Genomic DNA, 15,241 nt, shown 5'->3' on the forward strand with positions numbered 1-15,241 from the left:
TTCCTTCTTTGTCCAGATCTCTCCTTTGTGGTACTGTGCTCTACAAATTCAACCCTAAACAGTGTCCCTGACCCTGGTTTCTGCCTCCTCAGTTTAGCAAAACTTCCATGTTCTGGTAGTCTCTACCTCTTTGTGCCATAGTCTGAAATGTTTCTTCAGGCAGAAATTCTGGGAAAATGTGGGTTTACCTCATGTGTGAGTTTTCCTTCTTTTGGAGATCACAGTCCTATGCTACTGGGTGGCCAATATCTGAAAAGTGTTGCTTCACTTATTTTGGTCAGTTCTATAGTTGTTTATAGCAGGAAGGCTAGTCTGTTCCTAGTTACTCCATCATGGCTAGAAGTAGAAGTTACTAGTCTATATATATATATAGACTAGTATATATATATATTTTTTGAATATATATATATATTTCAAAATATATATATATTTATATATATATATATATATATACACACACACTATATATACTATACAACAGACCGGAGTCTCGGTCTGTTGCCAAGGCTGGAGTGCAGTGGCATGATCTCGGCTTATTGCTACCTCCGCCTCCCGGGTTCAAGAAATTCTCGTGCCTCAGCCTCCCAAGTACCTGGGATTACAGATGTGCACCACCACACCCAACAACTTTTTTTGTATTTTAGTACAGATGGGGTTTGACCGTGTTACCCAGGCTGGTCTTGAACTCCTGAGCTCAGGCAGTCTGCCCACCTTGGCCTCCCAAAGTGCTGGGATTACAGGCATGAGCTACCATGTCTGGCCACTAGTCAAGTCACTATTTTCAATTAAGCAATTTCCATATCATTAGAATTTTTTTTTAACTAATAATATTTGTATATTGCCTGCTATAACCTTTTTATGCATAGTTTTATTTGATAACAGAAGTAAACACTGGGAGTACAGAGGTTTCAAATTTCCAAACAACTAAATACTTGCCATACATACATATATACACATATACATGTGTGCATATATATATACACACATATAGATGTATATGTCTAGAAACTGACAAAAGTGGAACTTAAATTTTTTATTGAAAAAACAAAGCTATTTCATGGTGAGATATTGTTAACCTGGTATTTCCTCTTCACACAACTTCTGACATAATTATAAGATTAGATATAATATTGTGAAAATCTTTAAAATATCTGTAAAGATAAGAAAATAAAAGTAAGATGGTTGAATATGATGCAAACCTTGTAAACATGATTACAACATGATTGCAAATTTCTGGAATTCTTTCTTTGCCAGATCTTGCGCCTCTGGTACCATGCTTTGCAAATTCTACTCTGAACAGTAGCCCTGACTCTGGTTTCTGCCTCCTCCATTTAGCAAAGCTACCGTGCTCTGGTGGTCTCTATTTCTTTGTGCCACAGTCTGAAATGTTTCCTAGTCATGTGCTTGTTTTAGTAGGAATTCAGTATCATGCATGCTTTTTATTTTTGAAAATATGTGGCTAATAACAACTCATAGATTTTCTTTTTTAAAAGCAAACAAATAATGTTTGGGTGGAAATAAGATTTAAACAATCAAGGAATTTTTTTGTCACTTATGGGCATTACATATATAGGTAATTTTTTCTGCTTTGGTTGGTTTTGTCTAAGTCTGTATGGTTATATCTAGGGCTATGTAGTCTATTGATCTGGAGCATAGTATGTAGACAGAGATGAATTAGAGAGGTGGAGAGTAAGTAGAAATAACAGTCCAGGTGAATATACCAGCATGAGCAGAAAGACTGATAAGAGAGTAAAATGTATAAAAATAAATAAAAAGACCGGTGTGACAAGGCATGGAGCCTGAACATACTACAAGGTAGGGCCAAGGAACATTTCCTTTCTTGAACGTTTGCTGAGTATTGACTGTGCCAGGCAATCTGTAGGTTTCTGGTCTCAGTCTGGTCTCCAAGGAACTTATAGTCTATTGGAAAGACGGACATATAACAAATCTTTATAATTATCAAAATAAGTTATGTTAGAGGCTAGCTTTTGTGTGCAGAGAAACTATTATAATTATTTAAATTAATTTAAATTTATATTAAAATAATTTTCCTTGAGAGTTTACATTTAACTTACAAAGCTTGGTCATTATTTTACAATCTTCTTTACTTTTTATTTGTGTCTGTTTGATTTTCTTAAGTTAAACAGATTAAATCTCCTTAAAAATTGATCTCTTTTATAAATTAAATGACATTTTCTTATTTAAAATAACTTATAAAGTTGATGTACTTTTAATACTTCAAATGTATAATTGGGAAGATATAGAATTCAAATAATGAAAACCTTCTCAAGTACTTTAAACAATTCCTAAATTCTAATAAATAAAAGTTAGAAAATCAAATTTAAATTTAAAAAGGATTTGACACTATTAGCAAATGTAACCAAATTCTTTCATACTTTTAGCTTAAACATTATTACTTTAAACTCAATTATATATTTAAATTGGAATCAAAGGATTAATCTTTCAAATCGTTGGGTAGGTCTTTTAAAAATATTACAAATACTTTAACAAAAATACATAGATTATCCTCAATTTAACATGAAATAATTAGCAATATGAGAGCCATCTGTGGTATAATTGATGCATTTATTTCCAAATATTCCCAAACATTTACTCATTAAGAGTAATAGACTTATTTATATGTTGCCTTAGGTAAGCTAGCATTGCTAGGTCAACATTTCATGACTATCATATGGTTGCCACGTTGGGTGAGATGATGTTTCTGGATTTGCGATTTGAATTTGAGCAGGATGATATGGCTGTTGATTTATCCCGAGTGTCAATGGAAATACTGAGAAACTTTGGAGTTACTAAGACAATGGGAAACTCCAAGTCTATAACTTTCAGGATGAGATTCCTTTTGTAATTGATATTCCCTGGGTTTTATTCCCTTACCCAACATTTCCTAATCTATTATAACTTTAATCACTTTCATGGATGTGATTCTGCTGACCATGCTTAGTCACCACTTGATTGGATTCTTCTAGTCTTATTTATTTTTTGATTCTTTTTACTTCTGATTATTGGCCACAGCTCTTATGCTCTTCTAACAATGACTTTGTTGAAATAACACAAATAGAAATATGTGCAAAGTGTTGAGAACATAAAAAAGAAAACCAACTTCCTATTTAGGTTCAATGCCTTCTCTTTCTGAACCTCTTGAAACCTGCGCTTACTCCTATTTTAATATTTCTTAAAATATATTCTATTTTGCTGTTTTTTTTTTTCCTTTAGAATCTGTGAACTTTCTGAGAGATTTTCCTATATCTTCTTTTGCATTACATCCTTAGGATCCAGCACACTGCTGGCATGTAATAGGTGCTTAACGAGTATTTGTTGAACAGTATTTGAAAAATGTTAATATAAGAATGGTGAAGAAGTTTGCAGTGAGATTAGAAGCAGGAACACTACTTAAAAATATTTAGGTAGTCTTAATGAGAAATGTAGTCAATGGGAATAAGCAGGAGGAGATACATTCAGGAGATGTTTGTTTAGGAAGCAGAATTGGTAGAACTTGATAACTGGACAATGGGGAGGATGTGAAGTCAAGAATGACTCAGATTTGTATCTTAGAAGGCTAGACAGATCATTACAATGCCAATAAATAAAACTGGGACTCCTGAAGCAGGGATGTATTTAGAAGAAGATAATGGTTGTTTTGAATATGTTGAATTTGGGGCAATTATGGTTTATCCAGGTGGAAACTTCTAGTAAGTTGTTAGAATGAAAGTTCTAGAACTGATAAATATAAGCTAGAGATACGATTTGTAATAATCAACCCATGGATAATAACTGAAATAAGGGAATGACTGAGGTTCTTAAGAGGAAATATATAGCATGAGAAGGGAAGAATGTGGCAAATTTAACCTTAGGGAAAATAAAAAATAGATTCTGGCTTAATAAAAGTAGAAAGGCTAGGGAGGTTATCAGATTAAAGAAAAGATGGAAAAAAAAAAAAAACCCAGAAGGAAAATACCAGTCTGGTTATGGTAGCCAAGAAGGAGGGATTAATAAACAGTATCAAATACTTCAGATAAGGACCAAGAAAGAGTATCTGGATATCATAGTTGGGAATTCCAGAGGCTGAAAGACCATCTCATTCACACATTAGTGTACGTGAGTATGTTAAACATTGCTTGGTATTTCTGAAGTAGATTTCATTGACACTGAGTGATACAGTTTCAAGATTTGTCCCTTCTAAATCTCATGTTGAAATTTTAACTTCAGTGTTAGAGGTGGGGCCTGGTGGGGATATTTGGATAATGAGGACAATCTCTTGGGAATGGCATGGTGGTGACCTTGTATGTTTCTTTTATTTGGTTGAGAGTCAGACCAAATACTGGTGGTGACCAGTATGTTTCTTTTATTTGGTTGAAAGTCAGACAAATGTGAATTTGAATCTCTACTCTACTGCGTCTGATAGTTTTATCTTAGGCAAGCTTTTCGAGCTTTCTGATGGATAGTTTTCTTGGGTGTAAAACTGAAAGAAATCCTTATTGTGGTGTTGACAGGATGGAGGGAAGTAACCTATGCTTTTTAAATAAGGCAGACTACACTGACAGATGTGGGTTTTGACTGAGAGAGAGAATAGGTGGGTGATTTTGAAAGCACAGAAAGAGGAAGCAAATCCCTTCTTCCTTTCTCTTGTATAGCCTGGCCTTAGACACCACTGTATGCCAACTGAGTACACACTAGTATGCTAATATATAGTAAGTAAAGTACAGGTATCTATCATGTTTTTTGTTGACTGGCCTTTGTTATATAATTACAATTACAGCCACTAATTGTAATTCTTTATGGAGGAAAATATTTTTCAAGTTATAAACATATCACACATGGATCTTGGAGCAGAACTAGTTTGGTAGTTGAGGACTGACTTCATTGGCTGGTGTCAGTGGATTTCTACCAGAGTATAGACATCATTCCTATTTCATTAAACAGTGAGTGTGTGTGTAGGCATATGTGGAGAAATACGGAAGCAAATGAAACAGAAAACGAAAATTACCAGTGAAGAAGATCGTGTTTGAGAATCGCAATTCGTATGCAATATAAAGAAGAAGCATATAGAATTCAGAAGTCAGAAATATTTCTCTAAGTTTTTTGAAAGAGAAAAATGAATTACGTTAGAAGTATGATGTCGTAGCCTTTGTAATTACAGCACTACAGCCATAAAATTTGAAGTTTTAGAAAAACTGCTCAAAAAGGTACTTTTCAAGACTTTCAAACATTGCTTGGTATTTTTGAAGTATACTTCTTTGACACTGAGTGATATAGTTTGAATAACTGTCCCCTCTGAATCTCATGTTGAAATTTTATCCTGGTAGGAGGTGTTTGGTTAATGAGGGTGGATCTCTCAGAACAGTGGGTGCTGTCCTTGCTGTAATGAGTAAGTTCTTGCTATATTAGTTCCTGTGAGAACTGATTGTTAAAAAGAGGCTGGCACATCCTCCTGTCTCTTTCCTCCTCTCTTGCCACATGGGTGATGCTGGCTTCCTTCCACCTTCCACCACAAGTGGAAGATTTCCAAGGCCCTCACAAGAAGCAGATGCTGATTCCATGCTTCTTGTACAGCTCGCAGAACCATGGGCCAAATAAACCTCTTTTCTTTATACCCAGCCTCAGGTATTCCTTTACAGCAACACAAAACGGACTAAGACACTTAGCTTAAGTAAAAGAGACATTTTCTTTTCTAGAAGTCTTCTTCCTCTACATCTCTAATCTCTACTTTGACTTCAATTGTCTGAATAATAAAATCAGAAGTTTTCAACTAAACTCCACTATTATTTCAAAGTCAGATTTTCTAGAAATCAGGCATTTTAGTTTTTGTAGTTAATTTTTTAAGTTTGAAATTTCTTTTGCGATAAGGTATGTATTTTCTTTCTCTAAACACAAATATAGCATCGGGGCCATGCATCACAAGGATCTGCTGATTGGGAAAACTAGCCACACATGTGCATCATCTAAATTGAGAGCACAATGAGGCTTCAGTGTAAATGATCAGTTATAAACCTAGCTTTTAATAAATTACAACAGAGTTCCAAAGTTTCCTTCTTAAATTAGCTTTATGGTATTTATTAAAATAGCACTTTCAGGAATTAGAAAATGTAAAAGATAACTCACTCAAAATCATTTATTTTGGGTTTGTCATTGGTATTTCTCTGAAGTTGTGGAGACCATGAAAGTGGATTTAGTTTCCCCTTTTCCATCCACTCAAGCTTCAGGTTCTTAAAGGCAGAAAATACTGCTGGAGCTTTGGCTGTCACAGCGTTCATTATTGGCAGTTATTCTTTGATCAGTTACTAGTTAACTTACTACCAGTAAATGATCAAGTCAGCATCAGTCATGGGAAACATCTATAGAGGCAAGAAAGTCAATCAAGCCTTGATTTTTTTTTTTTTCAGTGTGTTGTACAATAAAAAAAATTTTAAGTAACTTTCTCATCTGAACTCACTGAGTTACCTCATTTATATTTGAATATCCCTACCACCCTTAACTCAAGTAGTCCTTCCTCTGGTTCTGGTCCCTGACTATATTTAAACCCTTTGGGGAGCTTTTAACAATCCCCATGGCCAGACTACAACCTGAACCAATTAAATCAGATCTCTGGATATGAAATCCAGTACCAGTGGCTTTTTTTTTTTTCCTTTAAAATTTCTGGAGACACTCCAAAAGTGCAGCTAATTTAAAAAACTCATTATTCTAAACTCTATGGAGCTGGGATTGTAGAATCACGCTCGGTCAGAGATGGAAGTGGCACTGTGGCTGCAGTTTTAAAAATCAGTTGATGCTAGGAGGAGATGGGACAGGGATAGTTACAGGCTAAATCCTGACTCCTCCAAATTCACATGTTGAAGTCCTAACCTCCAATCCCTAGAATGTGACTGTATTTGAAGATGGGGTTTTAATTAAGTTAACATGAGGTCATTAGCATGGGCCCTAATCCAATAGGGCTGTTGTCCTTATGAGAAGAGATTAGGACAAAAGCATGCTGCATGGTAGATATACCTGACAGCAATAACCAAACTTAAGCATACCCTGAAAATGACTCTGTATGGCAGATGCACCTGAGTATGTGTTCACAGTTCCAAGCTAAGGAATCTGAGAGTGGCCAGCCCAGAGATTCATTCCTTATCTGTGAAGAACATCTAAGCCCACATTCCAGTGCCATGGAACGTGGGATGTACAGGCAACTGAGGCCCTTTGTGTTGGGTTAAACAAAGGTTGCCAGGTGGAGGTTGTTGGGGGAGGATGTTAAGTGAAAATGCCATATAAATAGCATGCTTTCTGCAGGCCATGGCAGTTCTGCCCCGCCTTCCTCTACTGGGCCACTCTACATGTATGCTTCTCTCAATAAACACCATGTCTTGTTTCCTGGTTCTGGGTCTCTTCTTTAGCTTCTTGAACATGATGCCATCCCTATTGGAGTACTGGGTCCAGCATGCTGCATGCACAAAAGGGAAGACCATGTCAAGATACAGGGAGAAGATGGCCATCTACTGCCCAGGAGACAGCCCTGAGGAGAAACCCACCCTGTGATAAATTGATTTCAGATCCCAGACTCCTGAACTATGAGAAAAATAAATACCCAGCCTGTGGTACTTTCAAACTAATACATATCTGGCAAACCGATACAGGGAAAAAGGGATTGTAGAGGTAAAGAAGAGAAAGGAAGAGTGAAGAAAAGGCTTTGTGAGACATCATGTGAAAAGGAAGTTCTGTGCATGGAATTTGTTGATGCCAGAGCTGCACTGCTGTGTGAACAGGTCTCCTGGGAATTTCCACTGTGCTGAGGCAATTTAACTGAGAGCAAAGAGCCAGGGACCTAGACCTTTGTCTGATAATTATGGTGCAGACAGAAGGAAGAGTGAATGTGCTCTACTGATTTAGTTGGCTTGTGTAACCTCCAGCTACCTATCCAGCTTTGTAGTTTATAAACACTTAGCCTCCAGGCTACTATCCCAACTTTATGCTGTGGGGTTCTCCATAAATGCTTCTTATGGAATTACAGTATTATAAACTCTTCAAGGAAGGGGGAACCATAGCCTACTCATTTTTGTGACTTGGTAAATGGCACATGGCAGGCACTCAGAAATGTTTGTTGAATGAGTGAATACACTGATTGATTAGTAAGTAAATAACCTACTGTATTAAGTCTAAATTATTTTGATTTTCTAAATACTTCATATTCAAAATATTTCTTTTCCTCTACTTTGCTTGTTACTGAATGGTTTCCCACAAATTGCCTATCTGTTCCTCCTATTATATATTAGTTTAATGTATTGCCCACCTGAGTTGCCTTTTATTTATAGAATTACTTTATTTTCTTTTTTTTTTTTAATAGAAAACCTAGGTTTATTTGTTAAGCTATTACAAAAACAAAACAATTACCATTTGAAGTACTTTGAGGACTTCATCCAAGACTCACTTGCTCTGTTACAGAAACTAACCTAAAAGGCTGGAAATTAAAGTATATAACCTAAGAGTTTGTAACAGCAGACTGGTAAAACATGGCAAAAGAAGCTCTCTCTTTCCTACCCAGTCTACCTACACCAAGCTCCTGTGCATTTTCACCACATAAATCTGCTAGCTTACAAAAGATGCACACAGTCAAGGCAGGAATTATAGGCCTACTCAGAGGGTACCCAGACACAGAAAGTTTTGGGGTAAATAATAAACTACAAATACCCTCTCGGTTAAGTTATAGAATTACTTTATTTTCAAAGTTCATTTCTCATGTCTGTTAGGCTATGAACCATAGATCCCAGTCTACAGTCAGCAATCCTTTATTGAGCCTCTACTCTATGCCAGACACTGTGTTAGATACTAGGCATACAGAAATATAATACATTCAGCTAAGTTCTCTGCCTTCTAAAGTCTTGCCCTTAAGCCAGGAGAAAGTCAGGTACGGAGTTAAAATACAATCTTCTGAGTGCAATAGAAGCAGAAAACAGATGCTATTGGATGTTACAAGAAATAGAATTTAGATCTATATGGGGATTCAGAGAAGACTTAAGAGAGTGACTTAAATTGACTCTAGAGGGTTATATGAGCACACACAGTTGAAGAAAGTGTATTAATCGTGATCCAAGGAGAGAAAGAGAACATGTGAAAGCCGTCGAGACATTGGACTTGAGACACTGGAAACTCGTTAGCACGTGAATGTTTTTATTTTGTTACTGAATCTATTTCTGCATTCTTGAAATCTTAAGGAAGGGCCACCATTAACATTTACTCACATTGCTTAGGAAAAGAGGAGAATATTCGTTATATAAAGCCTCCCAGCTATGAAAGAAAAGGGTGATAAGAAAGAAATCTGAGGTTATATTGTCTCTAAGTGATATCAACTAGCCCAAGTAAGTTATTTATTTGGGACTAAACCCTGTATATCCCTGTCTACAAAGTACTTTTATTTACACTGTCTCCTCTGAGTCTCAAAATTACCCTCTAAGAACATATTTGCCAGTAACCTTTTTTTTTTTTTTTTTTTTTTAACCATCTGTAAGGAAAATGCATGTGCTGCATTCAAGAAGAGGCTGAGGCAGACATCCGGTCCCGTATGACTCAGTGAATTTGAAGCGCAGGCGCACGACTCTGCTCATTATGTAACCACTCCACGTGAGGCACATTAGGTAACCACTCACGTGAGCTCGTGGCTAGCTCAGAGCAGGTGTTGTCGGTAAAGGTATAAGTACCCTGCTGATGCTGTACCTACGGCTTGCGCCTATGCCTCACTCGCACCGAGGCTCGCTCATGCCTGGAGAGAGAGTAAAGCCATGTTGAAACTGGCTACGATTGCTTGAGTGTTTTTCCAGCTGCCTGCCACTGACCCACCGACTCCCCTCAGACTTCAGTTAGAACCTGAAACCATCACGGGGATAAAGAAACCAAGATTCAGTAAGCCTGAGTCATCTGAGCAAGTTCGCCTGGATGGTGAGTTGCAGATCCTGGGATTCATATCCAAGTTCTCTGAGTTAACAGTCTAAGCTCTTTTCCTTATGCAATGTTTTCTTCTATCACACATGTGAATAGCTTCAGCAGAAGAAATAATATAGGACCGGCCAATTCAAAGTGTAGAAATTCCATATGTCTAAAATTTAGGGAGTGATAGCACCTGAAATCGTTCTTAAGGAGACCGAGCTCTAAGGAGGTGCAATAAGAACAGTCCACTGTTTGGCCAACAGGAAACACATCATTGTCAGTCTGTCTCACTTGTCCTTTAGTTGAAAATAGTTTAGCATAGGCCACATGTTCATGTTCTTCAGTGTCACAGTAGCAGTGAGGTGACAAAATTCTTATGTCCCAGGGGGTGATAAAGAGTAGTTAAGAGAAAGGGTTTTTGAAATCAGATGTGAGTTCAAATCCTGAGCGCACTGTTGATTGGTTAGTAAGTTACATAAACTTGTTGCTCCTCAGGTTTCTTGATCTGTAAAATGTGGATAATAAGCAGGTCTTTCTCAGAACGTGGTTGTGAAAACTCAATGAGTCAGTATATGTGAAGTGCTTAGAACAGTACTCAGCAAATAATCACTAAAAATGCCAGTGATTATTTTTACTATTTCTCATCCTAAATCTGTGGAAGAAAAGTGACAAATCTCGTGTCCCATGGCAGTCTTGTTCTAATAGTCAACCGCTATTGCTAGATACTAAATGTCACTTCATATTCTAAACCTGTAGACGTGTTCTACCTTGTAGAGTTTTGAAATACTCTTCTTGGTTTGGTAGAGACACCATTATAATTCTACAGAACATTCGAATTTTACTTTTGTAGGCAGGTTCCAGGTAATATAATTTTCTATCAATTGTAAAGTTTAGAAGTTGTGCCTAAGGCATATTTATTGAATAACAATACTTCTAATGTTAGAGTGAATTTTTGCTATATGAAATCTTAAGGGATTGGATAGAAAATATTTTAAGCAGAAAACATTCTGTGAAAGTATACCTTAGGGCATAACTTTTGAAGATGAATGTTATGTGATGGTAGCATTGAGTTTAATTTTAGGCCTTTTGTGCTTGGACTATGCAATAAATTATGCCTTGAAATTGTAATTGTCTTTTAAAAATGTTATGTCTTTATAAATTGATGCCAAAGACAAATCTTTCATTAAGAGTACAATCAGTGCTTTTTAGTTATGCCAATCTTGTCATCTGGAAAACATGTGGTATTTATACAGTTTTCAGAGATACATTTGATTTAGTTAGGTGCCCAGAGACCTGCACATGAATTGTTAATTTCATATTGCCCACAACAGCCATCCCGTGAATGTTTGCAGAGTTTATAGGAGATCAGTTACAAATGTGATTATACCAGCCATTCCTCAGACCTGACACCAGTTTCAAATTAAAAACTGACAGGCCTCACCTGCTCCTGGGTTCACCCACAGGTCACCTTCTTGTCACTTCAGCTCTCCCCCCATTAAAATGACATCTGTGTTCATAAAGGGACTGAGAAGGGCTGTGAGTTGCTAGAATTGTTGAGGAATAAGAATAAGGTGTTGTCTGCCCAGATAGTGTAGTGTTCAACTTTGGCCTTTAAAGGGGTACGAGGCCAGCCACAACTGACTGTGCTTCCAGATACGAGAACAAGGCCAGAGAGGTCACCTGCAGATTCGAATAGAACAAATGTGCCATGTAAGGAATATGTGTTCATGCTAGTAAAAGGGAAGAGGCAAATAGGGATAGAATCTTTAAAATACTCTTCCCAGACTGCTAAGTATTCTCTGGATGTTTTATTCATTTTACCTGAGAGGAAAAAAAATAGTTTTTTCCTTAAGAAGTGTAAGAATTGCAATTAGATCAATATAAATTTAATCTACATGAAAAACATTTGAAATATCTATAAACAGCATTTGCCTAGAATAATTTGCCATATGTTAACCGTAATGCTTGCATAAAACATTATAAGGTGTCACCTGCTTTCCAAGAAATAGAAAATGCTCTGTAGATGTTATCTCAATTAAGACCACCAGTTAAAGAAGGAAAAAAGATACTTCTTAAAAGAGAAAACTAAATGATAAATCATTTGAAATAATGTCTTAATATTTTTGTATCTCTGATACTTAGGACAGTGCAATGCACAGAGCAGATATTTAATAAACATGTGTTGAAGATAAGCGAGTCCACATAAGAAACGCCTGGTCATTAAAAAAGCCACAGATATAAAAAGCTAATACTGATTATGAAAGTAGATTATTCTACTATAATTTAAGTTCTTTGATTTTTGAAAACAAGAATTTGTTAATCTTTTTTTGCAAAAACATATTAATGCTTTTAAGCTACATCTGCTTCTGGGGCATGAGAAACCCACAGCGGTTCCTTGTTGTGCCTGCAACAAGCCCTGTGAATGAGCTAAGCTCTCTAGTATGCTGTGCTTAGCTGGAAAGGAAGCAGGTGATGAAGAGATTGAGGCATAAGAGGAACATCAATCTCCCCCACCCCCATAGTTAGAAAATGTATTTTTTACACACTGATTTAATTAGAGACCAAAGCTTTAATTGTAAACCTATCTTCAATCCATTTTTTCACCTACTTATTGGTGGGCCTCGTGAGGCAGGCTGCAGTGCATGGTGGCATGGTAGTTAGGTGGCCTGCCTGAGGGTGAGCCTCATTTATTTGCTTTACTATCTGGGTGACCTTGGGCTACTGGTTCAACCACTTTGTAAGTCTTATTCTCCTTATCTGTAAAGTGGGGACAAGGATAATGTCTATATCACCCAGTAGGATGAAGTGAGTTATACTATGCAAAGCGTGCCAGTCCTGCTGGGGCATAGTAAGTGGTATATCTGTGCTTGTCAAGTTAAACAATTGCAAACTGAGAATAATTATATTATTTAGCTCTCATGTTTTGAAGGTTGATAAAAGAATTAAACTATACCCCCCCCCCCCCCCCCCCCCCCCCCCCCCCCCCCCTCCCCCCCCCCCCCCCCCCCCCCCCCCCCCCCCTCAGTTTGTACATACTTGTCTGATAGTATGATTTTTAGTATATTATTGTTATATGTAAAATATAATGCTGGGCTGGCTGCAAAGGATCTAGACACAGTTCCTGTGCTCAGGGAGACTGTCCTATAGAAAGTGCAGTGTGGTCACTCATGTATTTCTCTTGTCCAAGAGACACAATGGAAGGGCTTCAGAAAAGTAACAGAACCTGGCCCTTCAGAGATTACCTGGAATCAGATTAATAAAGATGTACTATGGGAGGCAGTATTTGGGATGGGTCTTAATAGCCAGATTTTGAGAAGAAACCAGGTGGAAAGTATTTCGTTTTAGGATTATCTTGATTGTATTTAAAATTAGAGAGGGAATTGGGTTATGTACATGTAGAGCTTTATGTAGTTTATGCAAGCTGAGTTACCCGGAGCCCAGGATAGGGACTCAAATATTTATTGACTGCCTATAATCATGCCACACTTGTAAATACTGAAATTATAATGATAATTATTACATATAGTTTTCTTACTAGATAACAGTGTTAACAACTTTACATATATTTTATCATTTTTCCCTGTGATAATCTCACAAAGGTAGATACCAGTATTGTCTAAATTTCGTGACTGAGAAAACCACTGAGGCTTACAGGGGTTAAGTAACTTGTTCATAGTGACAAAACTAGTAAGTAATGTAACCAGAATTTTCTTACTGGAGGATAAGTTACTATTAATAATTTTAATATGCTGTGTCTCAAAAGGTATAAAGGTATAAAGACATTTTAGTTGAGATGATAGCACTGGGCAGAAGGATATGGTGTTGATGCACAGCTTTAAATAATATCAAAACAGAACAAATTGACATGAAAGATATTTGTTTGGTGGAGAGGATAGATGGGATAGAGATTGTGGGGGACTGGAGAGGGATTCTCTGGGATGCTGTAGATGTTGTATTTCTTGATCTGCACATGTCACATGAATGTGTTAACTGTTTTTCATTAAGCTGTACACTTAGGATTAATAACTTTTCTGGATGGATTTTTATACTTCAGTTAAAGGGTTTATAAAGAAATATATGTTTGACATCCTGATTTGCTAAAGAGACTCACTAAATTCAGTTAAGAAACATTAAGAAAACTCACAGAAACACACACACACACACACACACACAATTTTTGTCTACAATTCCATCTCTACCTTATCCAACAAAAGCTTAACTTTGGATCAGGAGATGTGAGCAGCAAATCTCTTCGAACTTTAAAAAATGGAAATGATATAACGTGTCTTCCACAGGGTGAAAGTAAAGATCAAATGAGATCTAATGAGACAACATAGAAATAAGATTCACGGTGTCTATCCTGCAAATGTCCTTTTGTAAAGATCACAAGAATGGGCTCTTGAATACTAGTAGGCGGAGTATTCATGTTAGAAAGTTATTTCAAAATTCCCCTTTAGGGTAAAATACATAATTTGTGCTTCATCTCCTCCTGTGCCTCTATATTAAATATTCATTGTCTTTGACCCGTATGTTGTTATTGCTTAAAAAAATACGGTAAAATATTATCACCTGGAAGGGCATTGGAGTATAAAATCTAAACAAAACTTGTACCTCTGCACTTGTAGAAAACTATGAAATATAATACAGCACATACGAAGTACATATTTGTTGATTCATTCCAAGAAAATAAGAGCTGAAATGTTTTAAAGTGTAACTATGAACGTGTATAGGAAGGGAAGAGTTTTTTATCCCCCTATGGATGTTCTATAAAGATTATTTTGGAAAGATGCAGTCTGAGGAAGATGTGGTAGATAGAAAATTACAAAGAAATGTTTAGCTAGGTTGAGATGCTAATGTTCTAGGACTGTCTAGTCCATAACAGGGACTGTCTACCTACAGCCTGCAGGCTAAATCCAGCCTACAACCCGTTTTATTTTTTTTTGGAAGCCTGTGAGCTAAGCAAGGTGTTTTACATTTTTAAGTGGTGGAAAACATATACTTTGTTTCTTGTAAAAATTATATGAAATTCAGATTTCAGTGTCTGTAAGTTTTGCTGGGACATGGTCGTGGTCATTTGTTTATATATTGTCTTTGGCATAGTGGAGTAATTGCAACAGAGAACATATGGCCTGCAATGCCCAAAATATTTACTACCTGGCTCTTTTCAGAAAAAGTTTGCTGGTCCCTAATTTAAGGCTCAGTGTTTAGGTCATAGAAAGGCAGTGTGATTACATTTGTAATGTAGTACACTTGTGGAAATCATTTTCCCTCCTCTACCTAGTTTATGAAAATGTTCAGCGCTTCAAAATTGTTCTAGCTACAT

General features: G+C 36.7%; 1 long non-coding RNA gene across 3 annotated transcripts in view; it reads left to right on the plus strand.

The window, feature by feature from the left end:
- Positions 1-15,241, plus strand: part of LOC126949680 (uncharacterized) — a 206,056-nt gene that overhangs the window by 11,965 nt on the left and 178,850 nt on the right. For 2 of the 3 annotated variants that reach the window (XR_007723878.1, XR_007723880.1), the window contains exon 2: positions 9,504-9,930. This is a non-coding gene — a long non-coding RNA (uncharacterized LOC126949680). The remainder of the gene's footprint in view (positions 1-9,503; positions 9,931-15,241) is intronic. The other variant, XR_007723879.1, reaches the window with a different exon arrangement.

Source organism: Macaca thibetana, chromosome 1, assembly GCF_024542745.1.
Source record: "Macaca thibetana thibetana isolate TM-01 chromosome 1, ASM2454274v1, whole genome shotgun sequence".
NCBI lineage: Eukaryota > Metazoa > Chordata > Mammalia > Primates > Cercopithecidae > Macaca > Macaca thibetana.